Source organism: Caretta caretta, chromosome 3 (assembly GCF_965140235.1).
Source record: "Caretta caretta isolate rCarCar2 chromosome 3, rCarCar1.hap1, whole genome shotgun sequence".
Lineage (NCBI taxonomy): Eukaryota > Metazoa > Chordata > Testudines > Cheloniidae > Caretta > Caretta caretta.
The window spans coordinates 20,739,699-20,760,907 of record NC_134208.1 but is presented as its reverse complement, the minus strand read 5'-3'; the positions used below and the strand labels follow the sequence as shown (position 1 = coordinate 20,760,907).

General features: G+C 42.9%; 1 long non-coding RNA gene across 2 annotated transcripts in view; it reads left to right on the top strand.

The window, feature by feature from the left end:
• LOC125634621 (uncharacterized) overlaps nucleotides 1-18,175 on the top strand; it is a 91,076-nt gene extending 72,901 nt beyond the window's left edge. For both annotated transcript variants that reach the window (XR_007355976.2, XR_012667414.1), the window contains exons 3-5: nucleotides 13,439-13,555; nucleotides 14,587-14,690; nucleotides 16,375-18,175. This is a non-coding gene — a long non-coding RNA (uncharacterized LOC125634621). The remainder of the gene's footprint in view (nucleotides 1-13,438; nucleotides 13,556-14,586; nucleotides 14,691-16,374) is intronic.
• Nucleotides 18,176-21,209: the final 3,034 nt, after the last annotated feature.

The following is a 21,209-nucleotide window of genomic DNA, read 5'->3' as shown; positions in this document are numbered from 1 at the left end:
ATGGATATGCAACAAGGGAACTAGAAAATCTTTTACATTTGCAAAGATCAGTACTCCCAACCTACCATATAATACCCCATTCCAATTTCATCCAACTGTGACTGAGGGAAAAATTCCATAACATCAGTGTGCACTTAATTTTCATAGGGAAATAAAATTACAAAGTTTAGTAACACTATAAAAATGTGCAGTGTTATGCAAGAGCTTAAAAGTACATGCTCTCTAAAGTAAAATTATTATACTTCAGAGGCTCGCAAAAGCTTTCAAAATGAAGCAGTATAATCTAACAGTTAAGAGCTGTTACTTCTGGTTGAGTGGGAGAATAGAAACACAAATGCCATTGCTGTTAGGACCAAACAAGAGGACAAAGAGTGAAGGTGATTTCTTTTTGTGCTTTCTGATCTCATTGTGCATGCTAAGGGAGAGCTGAGACAAACGCAGACATGGTATTTGTATTTTCTATGCAAAACTACGGGAATAGGGGCAAGGTGAGACTAAAGAAACATTCAGGATTACTAAGGCTATGTCTAGGCTGCTAGTGGTGTGATTCCCCTGCTCACGTACCCATATTCATGCTAGCTCCCATCAAGCTAGTGTAGCAGCGTCACCATAGGCAGTGACAGTGAAGGCATGGGTGAACCATGCCATGTACATACCCCCAGTTTCAGGTGGGTTTGTACTCAGCACGGCTCAGCCATGCCCCTGCTGCCACTACCGGTCCTACTCTGGCTACACTGCTATTAGCATGAGTATGTGTGCATGAGCAGGGCAATCACACCCTTAGCTGGTAGTGTAGACATGAGCAAGTTTGTATAGGAATAGGTCAGTCCCAGGCCATCAGATGGTTACAGCTGATCACAGCTAGACAGAAGAGATCTACAGGATGTTCGGTTTCATGTGTTGACCCCACTAAATCCAGGTGTTGATTACAACCTACCCTCCATCCCACCATGGGAATGAGCAGACACAGCTGTTTTGCATGTGAAAACTTTTGAATGCTCTAGGTTTTCAGCATGCCTGAGAAAGGCAAACCATCCAACTATGAGGCCAAAGGGCTGATGAGCAGACAGAACAGCATACTGACGTGACGACCATATCTGTCACTGCCTTGGCCCTAAACGGACATTCTCTGACCTTGACTGTAAAGATCACCATGGTTCACTACTACATGAATTAACTACTTCAGGTGAAGCATGTTGGAAGAAGAATAGTACACTGGAGATGCCAGGTGCAGACCCTGCTCTGAACACATCCTTCAGCAGCACAAAGAATTACAGCAAGACTGTTGTTGTGGGAAAGGAGGCAAGATATCTTTCTAATTTTCCACCATCAAAGCCATGAAATCCTGGCCAGTGCAGTTATTTCAAATTGTGAACCAGCTGATCATCCTGGACTGTACAAACAAATATTGGACCCAAGCACCAACTGCTGTTAGGAGCTCTCATCCTGCTATGTAGATAACATAAAACAAATATAAGACCAGAAAACCTTACACTGCACCGTATATACCTATTGTAGTTTGGTCCTATCTTACACAGTAAAACTCTAGGAGCCCTCAGGATTGTCCACTGAACTGTGAAACAGATCCATCTTCCTTCTGAATGGTGAAAGCCAGTAAGAAGGAACAGTCTTCACTGTTAACAGAAATTATCAATGTCTCCTTTATAGAAGTGAACACACCAACCCCTCTGAAAAGAACATTACTGCAATTTGCTCTATCTGGGTCTGTAGGTGGATGCAGTGCAGACACTCCAGTTCCTGCAGAGTGCATTTGCCCACCTCCTCAATGGACTGAAACACTATGCGCACACCACCCCTGTGCTCTGATCCTGCTACTGGCTCCCTCTCTGCTTCAATTACCAATGCAAAGCATAGGTGCTGGAACTAAGGGTGCTGGGGGTGCTACCAGTGCTTGAAGTGGTTTCCATCCTATATAGGGTGCACAGCTCTCAGCACCCCCACTATACAAATTGTTCCAGCACCCCTGATGCAAAGGTTTGGTCTGATGTTCAGAGACATTAATGAGTCAGGAAGCATCCATATCAGTGAAACCACCACCCTATATGATGACCATGCTACGTTACTCTTGGACAAGACATTTTAAAAAGACCAATACAAAGCATGAGAGCTTGAGATAAAGGCCTTGATCCTCCTGTCCAATAAACTGTGCTCAGTGCAGGATCTGAGGGGAGCAGGGCAAAGGGGGTTGTACAGTGTAACAATCTTGGGGTTCATTAAATAACAAACCAGTGAATGAAAAACTATATATATATAGTTACTAGCTGTTTATATATATATATATATATATATATATAAACAGCTAGTAACTATCTAATAACAGATGCATTAAATTCTCAACCCATGTAGTACATTTCCATAAACCCAATGTGTCAACTATCTAGAGAGGAGCTGTTACCAGCACATCATTCTCACGTGAGTCTTTTCTGCTCACTTTCCTCAAATACTCTTTCTCCAGGCATGTTAGCAAATTTTGATGAGTCTTTCAGGGTGTTTAATTTCTCACTCTGATCATCTCAGTATCAGCCTTTCATTAGAGTCTGAGTTGTTCTCTTGTTCCTTGACAGTTTCTCCTTTGTGCATTTGTCATAAATATAAAGGGAAGGGTAAACCCCTTTAAAATCCCTCCTGGCCAGAGGAAAAATCCTCTCACCTGTAAAGGGTTAAGAAGCTAAAGGTAACCCCGCTGGCACCTGACCAAAATGACCAATGAGGAGACAATATACTTTCAAAAGCTGGGAGCAGGGAGAAAAACAAAGGGTCTGTGTCTGTCTGTGTGATGCTTTTGCCGGGGACAGAGCAGGAATGGAGTCTTAGAACTTAGTAACAGGTTTCAGAGTAACAGCCGTGTTAGTCTGTATTCGCAAAAAGAAAAGGAGTACTTGTGGCACCTTAGAGACTAACCAATTTATTTGAGCGTAAGCTTTCATGAGCTACAGCTCACTTCATCGGATGCATACTGTGGAAAATATAGAAGATGTTTTTATACACACAGACCGTGAAAAATGGGTATTTATCACTACAAAAGGTTTTCTTTCCCCCCACCCCACTCTCCTGCTGGTAATAGCTTATCTAAAGTGATCACTCTCCTTACAATGTGTATGATAATCAAGGTGGGCCAATTCCAGCACAAATCCAGGGTTTTACAAGAATGTCTGAGGAACGGGTGGGGGGGGGCGGCTTAGGAAAAAACAAGGGGAAATAGGTTACCTTGCATAATGACTTAGCCACTCCCAGTCTCTATTCAAGCCTAAGTTAATTGTATCCAGTTTGCAAATTAATTCCAATTCAGCAGTCTCTCGTTGGAGTCTGTTTTCAAAGTTTTTTTGTTGAAGGATAGACACTTTGAGATCAGAAATCAAGTGACCAGAGAGATTGAAGTGTTCTCCGACTGGTTTATGAATGTTATAATTCTTGACATCTGATTTGTGTCCATTTATTCTTTTACGTAGAGACTGTCCACTTTGACCAATGTACATGGCAGAGGGGCATTGCTGGCACATGATGGCATATATCACATTGGTAGATGTGCAGGTGAACGAGCCTCTGATAGTGTGTCTGATGTTATTAGGCCCTGTGATGGTTCCCCTGAATAGATATGTGGGCACAATTGGCAACGGGCTTTGTTGCAAGGATAGGTTCCTGGATTAGTGGTTCTGTTGTGTGGTATGTGGTTGCTGGTGAGTATTCGCTTAAGGTTGGGGGGCTGTCTGTAGTCTCTAAGGTGCCACAAGTACTCCTTTTCTTTTTTAGAACTTAGTAAGTAATCTAGCTAGGTATGTGTTAGATTATGATTTCTTTAAATGGCTGAGAAAATAGCTGTGCTGAACAGAATGAATATTCCTGTCTGTGTGTCTTTTTTGTAACTTAAGGTTTGCCTAGAGCGATTCTCTATGTTTTGAATCTAAATTACCTGTATTTACCATCCTGATTTTACAGAGGTGATTATTTTTTATTTCTATTAAAAGTCTTCTTGTAGGAAACTGAATGCTTTTTCATTGTTCTAAGATCCAAGGGTTTGGGTCTGTGGTCACCTATGCAAATTGGTGAGGATTTTTACCAAACCTTCCCCAGGAAGTGGGGTGCAAGGGTTGGGAGGATTTTGGGGGGAAAGACGTTTCCAAACAATGGTTTCTCAGGAACCCAGATAAAGTTTGGTGGAAGTCCAAGGGCAAAGGGTAAAATAGTTTGTACCTTGGGGAAGTTTTAACCTAAGCTGGTAAAAGTAAGCTTAGGAGGTTTTCATGCAGGTCCCCACATTTGGGTACCCTAGAGTTCAGAGTGGGGAAGGAACTTTGACAGCATTGATGATAAAGGATCAGTCAGATGAGAAATGTCAGTGGCCACATCTACTGTCCATGTGTTGGAACTTTCTGAGCTTACTCGTAAATCCCTTAGATTATGTTGAAATGTGTCCCCCCGGTCTGTCTGGACTATATAAGACCTTGGATGCAGCTGTTCTTTAATGGTACCCCTTTGGCCCCAAGTATTATAGGTGCAATTCCTCAGGCCCACTCTCTTGTCTGGGTTAAGAGATGGGAGATCACGGGCCTATTTGTCAAAATAATATTTCTGCTTCCATTTCTGATTTTCTTTCATCTTCCGTATGGTTGCATTGTTATGAGATTTCAGGAAGTTATCAGTAATCGGTAAATTAGATCTGATCCTGCTTCCCATTAATAGCTGAGCTGGAGAAAAGCCATTCTCCAGAGGTGTACTTCGGTAAACCAGTAACACTTTATACCAATCATCCCCACTGTCTAAAGTCTTTTTCATAAGGTTCTTTATTATCTGTATATTATCCATATTTTCCACAAGGATATTTGATTGGGGGGTGTCACGGAGTCCCTGGGCAATGCTCTGGAACTGGTCCCTACGAAGCCAGTCAGGACCCTGGGGCAGTCTCCTCTCTGTGAGCAGCCTGTCTGCAGGGCAAAAAGCTCACACAGCTTCCACCTTCCTGGATCTGACCTCGGAGCATTCAGCATCCTCTGCTCCTCCGTGCGCTTCCCAATTCCCAGTCAGATGTGACTCTCAGCCAGCCAGTAAAACAGAAATTTATTAGACAACAGAACATGGTCTAAAACAGAGCTTGTAGGTACAGAGAACAGGACCCCTCAGCCAGGTCCATTTTGAGGGGCAGTGAGCCAGACAACCACGTCTGCACTTCACTCCTCATCCCCAGCCAGCCCCAAAACTGACTCACCCTCCAGCCCCTCCTCCTCTGGGCTTTGTCCCTTTCCCAGGCCAGGAGGCCACCTGATTCCTTTGTTCTCCAACCCTTTAGCTATCACTTTGCAGGGGGGAAGGACCCAGGCCATCAGTTGCCAGGAGACAGAGTTTCAGCCATTTATGTACCCTGGCCCTTTGCTCTGCAACAATTACACTCCCTTATCCCACCACCTAGAGACTTAAGAAATGCATAGGGGAAACTGAGGCACCCCTACAGTATTCAGAGGAAAATTACCCCCCACTTTGTCACAGGGGGTTATTTGTATTTAATGTTTTGTGATGAAAATCCCAATCTACATCAAATTATATAAAATCTACACTGGAAAATTGTAACCCATTATCGCTAAAGACTTTATCTGGAATTCCACATCTGGAGAAGATTCCCTTCATGTCGGCTATCACTGACTTACTATTAGTACTGTGCAGTGTTCAGATTTCTGGATACAGAGAATAATAATCTGTCACTATTAAATAAGCCTTTGATTGCCAGCTAAATAAATTAGTGTTTACCTTCTCATAAGGTCTTTGTGGAACTAGATGAAGTCTCAGTGGCTCTTCTTGTTGACATGGCTTGTATTTCCAGCATGAAAAGCAGTTTCCTACCACATTAGAGATGGAGTGATTGATCCGCAGCCAATACAGCACCTCCATGCTCGTTGTTTGCACTTCTCAATTGCTAAATGACCCTCGTGGATCTTCTGTAGTATTTATTTTCAGAGACTCACTGGAATTACAACCTTACTGCCCCTGAAAATCACCCCATCTATCACAGTAACTTTGTCTGCAGTTCCAATAGTCTCTTATACGTGGACAGAAACTGTTTATTTCTTCAGGCCACCCTTTAATTATCACTTCTTTAAGAATTCCCAATGATTCATCTTTTTCCGTATCCTCTCTTATTTGATGCAGTTTTCTGTTAGCTATGGGAACTGATTTTACAATCAGATCTACATAAGCTTGTTTCTCTGTCTTTAAAATCTTCTCTGGTTTTGTGGAAGCCACAGCTCTGGAAAGTACATCTGCAGTGAACATGAATTTACTGGGTGTGTAGGTCACAACCAAATAATACTTTTGCAGCTTTGTCATCATTCTTTGAATGCTTAAGGTACAGTCATTTAGCAGTTTGCTAAATAGCACAATCAGGGGCTTGTGGTCGATTTCAGCTTCCACTGTCTGTCCATAAATATACTGATTGAATCTCTCACAATATTCCTAAAAGCTCCTTTTCGATCTATGCGTATCTGGTTTCCACCTCAGTCAGTGATTTTGATGCATATGCCATTGGTTGCCAACAATCCTCATGATTCTATAAAATCACTGCACCTAACCCAGACTGTGAAGCGACTGCTGAGATTTTAATGGACCTTCCTGGTACATAGAACTTCAACACTGGTTCTTGTCTTCCCATGATTCTTCCTGTTCTGCACCCTCATACCACTCATTTTTATTCTCTAGGAATTTTCTCAAAGCTGCTGCTTTTGTGAATAGATTAGGTATGAATTTTCCAGTATAATTAACCATTCCCAGGAACCATTGGACACCTTTCTTTGAATGGGGACATGGCATCATTTCAATGGCTGAAATCTTCCTCTTATCAGGTTTTACACCTTTGTTGGAAAAGAAGTGTCCCCAATAAAAGTCAGTACTGTAACCCCTAAAACACATTTCTTACTATTTAGTTTGAGGTTTGCAGCTTTAATTGCATTCAGAACTTTCCAAAATCTATGATCATGCTCCTCTTTCATTGAACCCCAGATGATGATGTTATCCACAGAGATATCCATTAATATCCATTAATATGTTCATAGATCATATGTATGGTTTTGTGGTACACTTCTGGCACTGAAACAAAGCTGAAGGGTAAGCATAAGAATTTGTATCTTCCAAATGAGGTATTAAATGTGCATATTTTTGAGCTTTCTTTAGTTAATTTTAGCTGCCAAAAACCTGAGGATGCATCCATTTACTGAAATATTAAGCATTTGCAAATTGAGCCATAAAAAATCTCTTCTCTGGTTGATAGTTTGAATTGTTCTCTTTTTACAGCCTTGTTGAGGTCTCTGGGATCTAAGCATATGTGTAGCTGGCCGTTACTTTTCTCCACGATGACTAAGGTGCTCACCCTTTCTACTGTCACCTAAATTTTTTGTATCACTTGCATTGCTTGCATCCTTGCAAGATCAGCCTTGAGTTTATCACACAGTGCAAATGGCACCTTTCCACATGGATGGATAACTGGAGGGACCTGCTTGTTTATCCAGATTGTATGTTCGCCCCGCAAGCAACCCAACTCTTGAAACAAGTCATGACATTTCCAAAAGAGTGCCTCATAGCCAGGTTCAGTGAGAACACCCATTTCACCAGACTGAGTTTCTCACATGCAACCAGGCCTAAAACTGGTGTCACCTCTCTTGGCACTAAAATGAATGGAAGTCTTTACATGGTATTTTTATGGTTTGATGCTAACAGTGCATCTCTCCTTCACTTGTATATTTGTTCCAGAAAAAACAGTTACTTTTATTTGTGTTGGTCCCAGTTTTGGTCTTATTTTTAGTCTCTCATAATCTTGTTCAGACAGAATATTAGTCTGAGCTCATGTATCCAGTTTCAGTGAAATAATTGTTCCATTCACTGTCATAGGCAGAATCCAGTCCCTCTCATCAGGCTTGCTAGATCCCAGTACATCAATGAAAAACTCCTCAACCAGATTGTCTTTAACTCAATATTCTTGACTTTTCTGCATTTGGGGTTCATTAAATAACAAACCAGTGAATGAGAAAGGGATCAAACTTTCATAAAACAAACTGGAGAGCATCTCTGATGAACTGCTGTTTCCAGCCCCTGTTTTCAGGACACATCTCCAAATTCCTATGTTCATAATACTGTCCCTTATGAGGGAGCATCTCTAAATTATAATCTTCTACAAATATATCTCTGCATACAACATCTTCACCCAAAATCTCTGAATTTGGCATTGGTCACTGGCAAATTCAGCCCGTACTGGACATTACAGCAGCACACATAGGATTATGAAAGTAAAGCGGTATTTCACACTAGTTACTGTGAAGACGATATGGTGATGAGTAGAGCATAAGAACCTGAACAGAACAGAACAGATCTAGCACAATTAAAGTGGGACAATGGATCAGCATCAGCACCAGAGGCAAAATATACAGAAGCTTTCACATTTCAGTAAGAAAATGGTAGGGTGGGAATACTTGACTAAAGCAATCCCGGTCTTCTGTGCAATTGCAAGAGGCATTTTATACATAAATATGCAAAGAATTTTGATTAATGGCTTGGAAGGTAACAACCTGAAATTTATCATCTGGCATCTTGGATAAATACAGTACTTAGTTACTTAGCTTAGTTGTTTTTTTTAAAGAGTTCCTTGCATAGCAGAAGGCAGAAGGGACTGGCTTCTCATAGTTCTTCTGCATGGAGAGAGAGACATTTTTTTATCTAAGAGCATAAACAAACTGTCTACTTCATATTCAGATGCCCAGATATGAACTGATCTTTATATTTGTTTCATGAGAATTCCAGGTCTAAATATACATTCATTATTGGGTGTATATGATTGTGGACTAGTTCAGAGTTCATGTCTGGATAAGCACCAAACCTTTATGCTAAAATACTCACACTTGGGACCCAGTGTCTATACACTGCTATGCATAATGCTTACCACCCATGAATAGTCCCACTGACTTCTATACCTCAGATTTCCATATCTACAAAACTGAGATAGTAACACCTATATGTGGGACAAGGGAGATATGTAGCTTAATGTATTAATGCTTGTAAACTGCTTTGCGATCCTCCAATGAAAGTTTCCATGGAAAGAACGAAGTAATAGTAATATTATTCTGAAGGAAGTAAAGTTACTTTTGCTGAAGTTCCCGATGTAACAGGATAACTTTTTAATGAGATTAAGAACGTATTTAAGATTGGCAAATTTATAAGATATCTTCAGAGGATACAAGCATGTAAAGCTGTTTGGCATAACTTTTGCAATTGCATTTGTAATAGTAATTGGATATTATGAGACTGTGAATAGCAGAGAAATGCAATTGGGAGTTCTGAGTTGTGAATTATATGGCATATTTTATTGCTTAGACCCGGAGAGTTGCTACTGTTACAGCATCCAAATGGGGCTTTCTTTGATTTATTTACATATGTACAGTATTTGACTGGTATTATGCTCACTTATTTATATTTATATCAGCTATTTGATCACATGGTGATGTGAAGAAACTGTTGCAATATTGTGATCTAACATTTTATATTTTCCTACTTGCAATAACTGTGACATACTGTAATCATTTCTGTGTCAGACATGAGGATGCAGATGGAGATTCTAGGACCTGATAACAAAGTGATTTGCTAACAGGTGCTAAAGAAATTTACTTGTGTTCAGAGGCGTTCACAAAGGGAAGCAAGCAGGAGCACAGCCTCCCACCCCAATAATCAGCAAGGGCACAGAACTCCTCTGGGCCCGGGAATGTGGTGGGGAGAATGAGCTCCTCCGGCCTCAGGGCCGTGTGGAGGGAAGTGGGAGGGAGGAGCAAGCTCCTCCGGTCCTGGGGCCATGGCAGGGATACAGAATGTGCCCCTCCAGACATAGTCAAATTTAAATTCCTGTGCATGCCCGTGTGTGTGTGCGCGTGTTGTTTCTTCATAAGAACCTGAGTTAGGACTGATTTTGAATGAAACTGTAGTAATTTGAGATAATCAGCACAGGTCAAAATGAATTTTTTCCATTATGGAAAACTGAAATGACAGTTCGCTTGCTGACCACCTAGAAGGCTGACAATTCCACTTCTATCTGCCTTCCAGTTCTCCCAAAGCTGATTTTTTTTTGGAAATTCTTTCTGATGAAAAATGTATGGTTTTGACATTTTGTCCCAATTAGGATAATTTTTTTTTCAGAAACATGAGAAAGTTCTATTCTCACCCAGTTCTAGAGATGACTTAATAGTCTTTTGGATCTTTTATTCTCTGCTATCCAGAGGAGGGGACAAGACGTCATCATTCAAGTTTTGGGTGGTTTTCTTTACAATTGTAAGATCTAGAAATGTAAGGCAATATTTTTATCTGTAGGTGCCTGAGACAGTGTACTCCCCCTTAATCTGTACTTAGGCACCTTATTAAGTGGCTTGACTTTCAGAAATGCTGAGCACTTGCATCTCCCACTGACCTGAAATCATAAGGTGCACATCTTCAAAAGGGGTCACTCTTAATAGAACTCCTTTATAGAAGGAATATAACTGAAGTCCTGGTCAAGAATGATCCTATAGCATTATTCACAAAATTAGATGCTGTTACCCCCATTTCTGCAAATGGAAATGCCACATTTTACACAAATAAACTCCCTCTGCAATTTCAGTTTGAGGAAATTAATTTTTATTTTATTGTTTTTGTAGGAAACCAATCCATTTCTTCTGGTGGGATCAGTTCTATGTCCTGTTTAGTTTCTGCTCTCCAGACAGTCTGAGTCCTCAGAGTGGATTTCATGCTTGCTCTGCCTGGCCTAGATTTGAGCAGCAATAGTATTTGCTCCTGATCATAGAGTCGCATGTCCTGGTTCAGACTGTACTCAGTGCTAGTACTGGGGTATAGAATCATAGAAGATTAGGGTTGGAAGAGGCCTCATGAGGTCATCTAGTCCAACCCCAACTAAATCATCCCAGCCAGAGCTTTGTCAAGCTGGGGCTTGGATGAGGCTACTGCTTTGTCTCAGTTTTTCAGAGGTCTTTACTCTCAAACATGTGGAAGACACTGTTGCCCTGTACATTTTAACCTCAGATCCTTGAGCTGCCCCTTATAAAGCAAAATTGGCCAATTCTTATATTCTTCTTTTATGGCATGATGATAGCCTCTTGGACTTAATTATGGCGTCTTGTAGGATCCCCTTCCGCCCTGTTATTTTACATTAATACACTAGTGTCTTGATTATCTAAGCCTCTCTGTCTAAGACATGTCCGTAATTTCTTCCTGTTTTTATTCCTTGCCATTGACTCCTGATTATACAAACTCCCAATTGTCTGAACAAATATGATGTGACCCTGCTGTCTGGATAATCAAACATACTTCCTCCTCTAAATGGACCTTACTCACAATCCTACCTCCACTGTCATCAATGAATAGGTTCCTACTCGCTGTAGATGGACCAGAATCTAGATTTCTTAGTTCTTCTATAATTGCCTTGCCAGAAATAATTTGCGTGGTGTGAACCCTTTCCTACTATGCTGAATTCAGGAGGCTCACAGTGGGTGTTGCATACTGCCCTATTATTTACAGATTCTCAATCAAAGTATCTGTCAATAAGAGTAGATCCACACTGTCTTCCCCTCTAGTGGGTGTCTCCACATTTTGGATCATAAAGTTGTCTTTATTACTTTGGAACCTCTTTGATAATTCCTATTTCCCTGGATTTATTACTTAAATACTGAAGTAGTTAAAAATCCTCCTTGGACATAGTATTCCCTGTGGGTTCAATAATCCTGAGAGCTGGCCAAGGAATTTTTAATTTTCTCTCGAATTATCATTCTTCTCCTCATCATTTTGCCTTTATTGTCAGTTCCTTGTTTCCTGACTCAAAGGACTTAAGACCTATTCTCTTCATTGTGGATCTGTAGTGGTCTGACATTAGACATAGAGCCACTCTTCTTTCTGTTCTCCTATACATTCTGTATCTATTCGTTGTTACTAATTAATTAATATCATTGATTTTTTTTAGGTTCAGATCTTCATCATTATGATCAATGGAGCTATGCCAATTTATACCACTTTAGCATCTGCCCTGTATGTTGCAGTAACGATTAGAGGCCTGAATGAGGACAGGAGCCCTACTGTTCTAGATAGTGTACGAACAGAAGGGTACAGTCCCTCCCCTATGCTGTCATTCTGGCTATAAAAATCATCCCAACAGGTTTTAGTTATACTAACTAGAGCACAATTGCCAAGATTATAAGGCAGTTCTAATTTTCCTGGTTTCCTAGATTACTTGCATTTGCATACAGAGGCTTTATTATTGCTCTTCTTGGTCTCCATCTTTTGTCTTCTTTGTGGTGGCTGATTTTTATTTCCGCTTCTACACTCTGAATATCTAAGAGTCTAACATCCCATTTATGATGCTAGGTAGTTGGCAGATTTAGTGGACCATCAAATCAGCTGTATAAAACAACATTTCCACGGGGTGCTACGTTTAGAAATGTATAGTACACATAAAAGCAGCTAGTGCTCAGCTGAGAATATTACTGGGTTTAGAACCACACAGGCCTCTTTCGAACCCCATTAAATGTTATGATATGTACACAGAGATAGTGCAAGAGAAAACAGCATAAAATATTAGTTTACCATTATCAGATTAATGTGTATTCATCTGAGCCACCTGAATTCAGCATAGCAGGAAAGGGCTTCACACAATGCAAAAGGGCAAGGGCATTATTTGCAGCAATAAAAAACCAGTAGCTGGCCTTTATCAGCTGATTCAGGTTTGCAGGACTCAGTCTGTGGGGCTATAAAATTGCAGTGTAGATATTTAGGCTCATGCTGGAGCCCAGACTCTGAGACCCATGAGTCAGCAGAAATGGGCCAGATGCGGGTGTTTTACTGCAGTGTAGACATACCTTCAGTGTATCCCCTGCTGGTGCTCAGGCAGTGAGGAGAAGAAAGAAGCAGCTCTTTACTCCATGACTTGTATATTTGCTGCAATGAAGAAACTTTACTGCTTGAGAGATGGGCTGAGAGGGCCCAGAGTCATAGCTTAAATAAGTTTACTGGTATTTGAAGTACTGATCAAACTAGCTGGGTATAGATGGGACTGGGGGATAGTTTTTGTTCCAGGAGCTCTAGAAAAGGCTGATGCAGAAAAAGTTATAGATCTGATTGTCCCCTTGCATCAGTGCAGAGAGAGTGCAAAGTGGGTTTGTGATTACATAAGGCATAAAGTAGTGGAGAATCACATCCATAGTTTTTTAAAGATCATGACAAAGAAAACTCAACAATGTTTGCATGTGAATGGGTGTTGGTATTCGGTAGGTGCAGAAAGGTTGCCCTATCTCCTCCAGAATCTCCAACAGAGCATCTGAGATCTTTACAGCTCTCATGAGGTCCATAGAAAATACTCAATGTATCTGTCTCTAGTGTTCGTAGCCTGTTTTCCTATCTTTTCATTCTTTCCTAGGGTTGGACAATTGCTTCTTTTCAAGTGAGGCAGAATGGTCTAGTGGACTGCACCCAGGGCTGGAGCCAAGAACTGCTGAGGTCTAATCCTCCAACTGACACAGTGTGTGACTTTGAGGTAATCATATAAACTTTCAGTTGCCCCATCTATAAAATGAGACGAATACTTACCTGTCTCCCAGTGGTGCGGATTCATTAAATAATGTTTGCACAGAAAGCACAGAAAAACAGAAAGCACTCTGTGAGTGCCAAGTACTAGTATCCTCTGAGGTATTTTTTCTCAGTGGCAGGTGCTAATATACTATATCATGGGTGACCAATATACTTGTGTATGGCATTAAATTATTTCTAAGCCAATCATTTGCAAAGGTAAGAGCTTTAAAGGGGCTGCTTCTCCTCTTACACCAATTTTATGCTACTAAAACTGTCAGTTTCAGGGGAATCATCCCTAACTTTCAGCAGTGTAAATAAGATGGCATCATGTCCTGGGAAGCAGTGTCTTCAAGCCACTTTATAGTTGCTATGTAGAGGGGCCATAGAACTGTGTGAGCTAACTTATGCCCTCAATAGGCCTATTGACATTAATAAGTTTGTATGGATGTAACTACAGGCACAATCGGACCCTAAATAGGTAATAGATCATTTATTCAACAAATAGCCTCTTTTTTTCTGCCCATAAATATATCTGTGAACAGGTCAGAGATTAATATATTCATAGATTACAAGGCCAGAAGGGATCATTGTGATCTTCTAGTCTGACCTGTATATCACAGGCCATAGAACTTCCCCAAAATAATTCCTAGGGCATAGCTTTTAGAAAAATACCTATCTTGACTTAAAAATTGTCAGTGAAGGAGAATCCATCACAACCTCTGGTAAATTGTTCTAAATGTTAGTTACTCTAACTGTTAAAAATATCCACCTTATTTCCAGTCTGGATGGGCCTAGCATCAACTTCCAGCCATTGGACTGTGTTATACTTTTCTCTACGAGATTGAAGAGCCTATTACTAAATATTTTTCTCCATATAGCACTTATAGGTTGTAATTAAGTCACCCCTTAACAGTCTCTTTTTTAAGCTAAATAGATTGAGCTCTTTGAATCTATCACTATAAAGTAAATTTTCTAATCCTATAATCATTCTTGCAGTTCTTCTCAAACACTCTCCAGTTTGCCAATATCCTTCTGGAATTGTGGATGCCAGAACTGGACACAGTATTCGAGCAGTGATCACACCAGTGCCAAATACAGAGGTAAAATAAATTTTCAACTCCTATTCAACTCCCTCGGTTATGCTTTCAAGGATTACATTAACCCTTTTGGTCACAGTGGCACACTGGGAGTAGATCTTCAGCTAATTAACCACCAACAACCCAAAATCCTTTTCAGTCCCTGTTTCCCAGTATAGACCTCCATCCTCTAAGCCCTGGTCTACACTAGGAATTGAGGTTGGATTTAGCAGCATTAAATCATTTAACCCTGCTCCCATCCACAAAACAAAGACCTTTTTATTTACTTAAAGGGCTCTTAAAATCGATTTCCTTACGCCACCCCCGACAAGGGGATTAGCACTGAAATCAGCCTTGCCTGGTCGCATTTGGGGTACTGTGGACGCAATTAGATGGTATTGGCCTCCAGGAGCTATCCCAGAGTGCTCCATTGTGACCGCTCTGGACAGCACTCTCAACTCAGATGCACTGGCCAGGTAGACAGGAAAAGGCCTATGAACTTTTGAATTTCATTTCCTGTTTGGCCAGCGTGGCAAGCTGCAGGTGAGTGCAGAGCTCATCAGCAGAGGTGACTATGATGGAGTCCCAGAATCAAAAAAGAGCTCCAGCATAGACCAAACGGGAGGTATGGGATCTGATCACTGTAAGGGGAGATGAATCCGTGCTATCAGAACTCTGTTCCAGTTTTCGAAATGCCAAAACATTTGTCCAAATCTCTCAGGGCATGAAGAACAGAGGCAATAACAGGGACCCGAAGCAGTGCCACGTGAAACTTAAGGAGCTCAGGCAAGCCTACCAGAAAACCAGAGAGGCAAATGGCCGCTCCGGGTCAGAGCCCCAAACATGCCACTTCTATGATGAGCTGTATGCCATTTTAGGGGGTTCAGCCACCACTACCCCAACCGTGTTGTTTGACTCCTTCAATGGAGATGGAGGTAACATGGAAGCAGGTTTTGGGGACGAGGAAGATGATGATGATGATGAAGTTGTAGATAGCACACAGCAAGCAAGTGGAGAAACCAGTTTTCCCGACAGCCAGGAACTGTTTCTCACCCCAGACCTGGAGCCAGTACCCCCTGAACCCACCCAAGACTGCCTTCCAGACCCGCCAGGCGGAGAAGGGACTTCTGGTGAATGTACCTTTTTAAATAGCATACATGGTTTAAAAGCAAGCATGTTTAATGATTAATTTGCCCTGGCAATCGCGGCTCTCCTGGATGTACTCCCAAAGCCTTTGCAAACGGTTTCGGGGGAGGGCAGCCTTATTCCATCCACCATGGTAGGACACTTTACCACTCCAGGCCAGTAGCACGTACTCGAGAATCATTGTAGAACAAAGCATTGCAGTGTATGTTTGCTGGCATTCAAACAACATCCGTTCTTTATCTCTCTGTGTTATCCTCAGGAGAGTGATATTATTCATGGTCACCTGGTTGAAATAGGGTGCTTTTCTTAAGGGGACATTCAGAGGTGTCCGTTCCTGCTGGGCTGTTTGCATGTAGCTGAACAGAAATGTTCCCTACTGTTAGCCATGGGAGGGGGGAGGGGCTAGCCACGTGCTGGGGGGAGGCAAAATGCGACCTTGGAATGAAAGCACATGTGCTATGTATGTAATGTTAACAGCAAGGTTTACCGTGAAAGAGTGTGCCAATTGTTCTATAAAATGTGTCTTTTTAAATACCACTGTCCCTTTTTTTTCCTCCATCAGCTGCATGTGTTTCAAGGATCACAGGATCTTCTCCTTCCCAGAGGCTAGCGAAGATTAGAAGGCGAAAAAAATGCACTTGCGATTAAATGTTCTCTGAGCTTATGCTGTCCTCCCACACTGACAGAGCACAGACGAATGCATGGAGGCAGACAATGTCAGAGAGCAGGAAAGCACAAAATGACCGGGAGGAGAGGTGGCGGGCTGAAGAGAGTAAGTGGAGGGCTGAAGAGAGGGCTGAAGCTGAAAGGTGGTGGCAGCGTGATGAGAGAAGGCAGGATTCAATGCTGAGGCTGCTGGAGGATCACACTAATATGCTCCAGCATATGTCTGAGCTGCAGGAAAGGCAGCAGGAGCACAGACCGCTGCTACAGCCCCTGTGTAACCAACCACCCTCCTTCCCAACTTCCATAGCCTCCTCACCCAGATGCCCAAGAACATGGTGGGGGGCCCTCCGGCCACCCAGCCACTCCACCCCAGAGGATTGCCCAAGCAACAGAAGGCTGGCATTCAATAAGTTTTAAAGTTTTAAACTTTTAAAGTTCTGTGTGGCCTTGTCCTTCCCTCCTCCACCACCCCTCCCAGGCTGCCTTGGCAGTTATCCCCCTATTTGTGTGATGAATTAATAAAGAACGCATGAATGTGAAGCAAAAATGACTTTATTGCCTCTGCAAGTGGTGATCGAAGGGAGGAGGGGAGGGTGGTTAGCTCACAGGGTAGTAGAGTGAACCAAGGGGATGGGGAGGGTTCATCAAGGAGAAACAAACAGAATTTTCACACCGTAGCCTGACCACTCATGAAACTGGTTTTCAAAGCTTCTCTGATGCGCACCGCGCCCTCCTGTGCTCTTCTAACCTCCCTGGTGTCTTGGCTGCATGTAACCAGCAGCCAGGCAATTTGCCTCAACCCCCCACCCCGCCATAAACTTCTCCCCCTTACTCTCACAGATATTGTGGAGAGCACAGCAAGCAGTAATATAGTGGGAATATTGGTTTAGCTGAGGTCTAACCGAGTCAGTAAACTGCGCCAGTGCACTTTTAAATGTCCAAATGCACATCCATTGCTTATTAGCGCTGTAGTGTCCAGGAAGTGGATCTCTTGTCCAGGCTGAGGTTGATGTTGTGATGGAAATTGTTGAAATCATGGTGGAATTCCTCAAGGGCTTCTTTTCCATGGGTCCAGATGATGAAGATGTCATCAATGTAGCGCAAGTAGAGTAGGGGCCTTAGGGGATGAGAGCTGAGGAAGCGTTTTTCTAAGTCAGCCATAAAAATGTTGGCATACTGTGGGGCCATGTGGATACCCATAGCAGTGCCGCTGATTTGAAGGTATACATTGTCCCCAAATGTGAAATAGTTGTGGGTGAGGACAAAGTCACAAAGTTCAGCCACCAGGTTTGTCATGACATTATCGGGGATACTGTTCCTGACAGCTTGTAGTCCATCTTTGTGTGGAATGTTGGTGTAGAGGGCTTCTACATCCATAGTGGCCAGGATGTTGTTTTCAGGAAGATCACCGATGGATTGTAGTTTCCTCAGGAAGTCAGTGGTGTCTACACAAAGTAAAACTATTTCCCCATGTTTATTTCTCCCACACACACCCCCGACTGTTCCTCGGATGTTCCTGTTAACTGCTGGAAATCGCCCACCTTGATTATCACTACAAAAGGTTTTTCCCCCCCGCTCGCCTGCTGGTAATAGCTCATCTTAAGTGATCACTCTCTTTCGAGTGTATATGATAATACCCATTTTTTCATGTACTGTGTGTATATAAATCTCCTCACTGTATTTTCCACTGAATGCATCCGATGAAGTGAGCTGTAGCTCACAAAAGCTTATGCTCAAATAAATTGGTTAGTCTCTAAGGTGCCACAAGTACTCCTTTTCTTTTTTTGAATACAGACTAACAAGGCTGCTACTCTGAAACCGGTTATTTTCTGGTCTGGGAATAAAGTCCCTTCCTGCAGCTTTTGAAACAGACCAGAGTTCCTGAAGATGCGAATGTCATGTACCCTTCCCGGCTATCCCACATTGATGTTGGTGAAATGTCCCTTGTGATCCACCAATGCTTGCAGCATCATTGAAAAGTACCCCTTTTAGTTTATGTACTGGCTGCCAAGGTGGTCCGGTCCCAAGATAGGGATATGCATTCCATCTATTGCCCCACCACAGTTTGGGAATCCCATTGCAGCAAAGCCATCACTATGACCTGCACATTTCCCATAGTCACTACCCTTGATAGCAGCAGCTCAGTGATTGCATTGGCTACTTGGATCACAGCAGCCCCCACAGTAGATTTGCCCATTCCAAATTGATTCCCGACTGACCAATAGCTGTCAGGTGTTGCAAGCTTCCACAGGGCTATTGCCACTCGCTTCTCAATTGTGAGGGCTGCTCTCATCTTGGTATTCTTGCACTTCAGGGCAGGGGAAAGCCACTCACAAAGTTCCATGAAAGTGCCCTTATAGTTGTGAAAGTTTCGCAGCCACTGGGAATCGTCCCAGACCTGCAACACTTTGTGGTCCCAACAATCTGTGCTTGTTTCCCAGGCCCAGAATCTGCATTCCACCGCATGAACTTTCCCCATTAGCACCATGATTCCCACATTGCCAGGGCCCGTGCTTTGAGAGAAGTCTGTGTCCATGTCCTCATCACTCTTGTCACCATGCTGATGTCGCCTACTCACCTGGTTTCACTTTGCCAGGTTCTGGTGCTGCATATACTGCTGGAATAATGTGCGTGGTGTTTAATGTGCTCCTAACTGCCAAAGTGATCTGAGCAGGCTCCATGCTTGCTGTGGTATGGCGTCTGCACAGAAAAAAGGTGTGGAATGATTGTCTGCTATTGCTCTGATGGTGGGAGGGGCGACTGACGACATGGCTTATAGGGTTGGCTTACAGGGAACTACAATCAACAAAGGGGGTGGCTTTACATCAAGAAGAAACAAAAACAACTGTCAAGCAGAATGGCCCCCTCAAGGATTGAACTCAAAACCCTGGGTTTAGCAGGCCAATGCTCAACCCACTGAGCTATCCCTCCCCCTGGTATTTCAGGAGGGACTGAATCTCCATTAAACTTTTCAAGGTGCCTGTGAGAGACCTCACTGAAACGATTGTCGGCCATTGATGTCATGGAGGGAGGGAGGGGGGAGCAAATGAATTGTTCTGGTGTATTTCTGGTGTATTTCTTGTTTTGATCCACTCCATCTCAATGCTTTTTTTGCCTCTGTCTTCACTAACAAGGTCAGCTCCCAGACTGCTGCACTGGGCATCACAACATGGGGAATAGATGGCCAGCCCTCTGTGGAGAAAGAGGTGGTTAGGGACTGTTTAGAAAAGCTGGACGTGCACAAGTCCATGGGGCCGGACGAGTTGCATCCGAGAGTGCTAAAGGAACTGGCGGCTGTGATTGCAGAGCCATTGGCCATTATCTTTGAAAACTCATGGCGAACGGGGGAAGTCCCAGATGACTGGAAAAAGGCTAATGTAGTGCCAATCTTTAAAAAAGGGAAGAAGGAGGATCCTGGGAACTACAGGCCAGTCAGCCTCACTTCAGTCCCCGGAAAAATCATGGAGCAGGTCCTCAAAGAATCAATCCTGAAGCACTTAGAGGAGAGGAAACTGATCAGGAACAGTCAGCGTGGATTCACCAAGGGAAGGTCATGCCTGACTAATCTAATCGCCTTCTATGATGAGATTACTGGTTCTGTGGATGAAGGGAAAGCAGTGGATGTATTGTTTCTTGACTTTAGCAAAGCTTTTGACACGGTCTCCCACAGTATTCTTGTCAGCAAGTTAAAGAAGTATGGGCTGGATGAATGCACTATAAGGTGGGTAGAAAGTTGGCTAGATTGTCGGGCTCAACGGGTACTGATCAATGGCTCCATGTCTAGTTGGCAGCCGGTGTCAAGTGGAGTGCCCCAGGGGTCGGTCCTGGGGCTGGTTTTGTTCAATATCTTCATAAATGATCTGTAGGATGGTGTGGATTGCACTCTCAGCAAATTTGCGGATGATACTAAACTGGGAGGAGTATGATATGCTGGAGGGCAGGGATAGGATACAGAGGGACCTAGACAAATTGGAGGATTGGGCCAAAAGAAATCTGATGAGGTTCAATAAGGATAAGTGAAGGGTCCTGCACTTAGGACGGAAGAACCCAATGCACAGCTACAGACTAGGGACCGAATGGCTAGGCAGCAGTTCTGCGGAAAAGGACCTAGGGGTGACAGTGAACGAGAAGCTGGATATGAGTCAGCAGTGTGCCCTTGTTGCCAAGAAGGCCAATGGCATTTTGGGATGTATAAGTAGGGGCATAACGAGCAGATCGAGGGATGTGATCGTCCCCCTCTATTTGACATTGGTGAGGCCTCATCTGGAGTACTGTGTCCAGTTTTGGGCCCCACACTACAAGAAGGATGTGGACAAATTGGAAAGAGTCCAGCGAAGGGCAACAAAAATGATTAGGGCTCTGGAACACATGACTTATGAGGAGAGGCTGAGGGAACTGGGATTGTTTAGTCTGCAGAAGAGAAGAATGAGGGGGGATTTGATAGCTGCTTTCAACTACCTGAGAGGTGGTTCCAGAGAGGATGGTTCTAGACTATTCTCAGTGGTAGAAGAGGACAGAACAAGGAGTAATGGTCTCAAGTTGCAGTGGGGGAGGTTTAGGTTGGATATTAGGAAAAAAACTTTTTCACTAGGAGGGTGGTGAAACACTGGAATGCGTTACCTAGGGAGGTGGTGGAATCTCCTTCCTTAGAAGTTTTTAAGGTCAGGCTTGACAAAGCCCTGGCTGGGATGATTTAATTGGGGATTGGTCCTGCTTTTGAGCAGGGGGTTG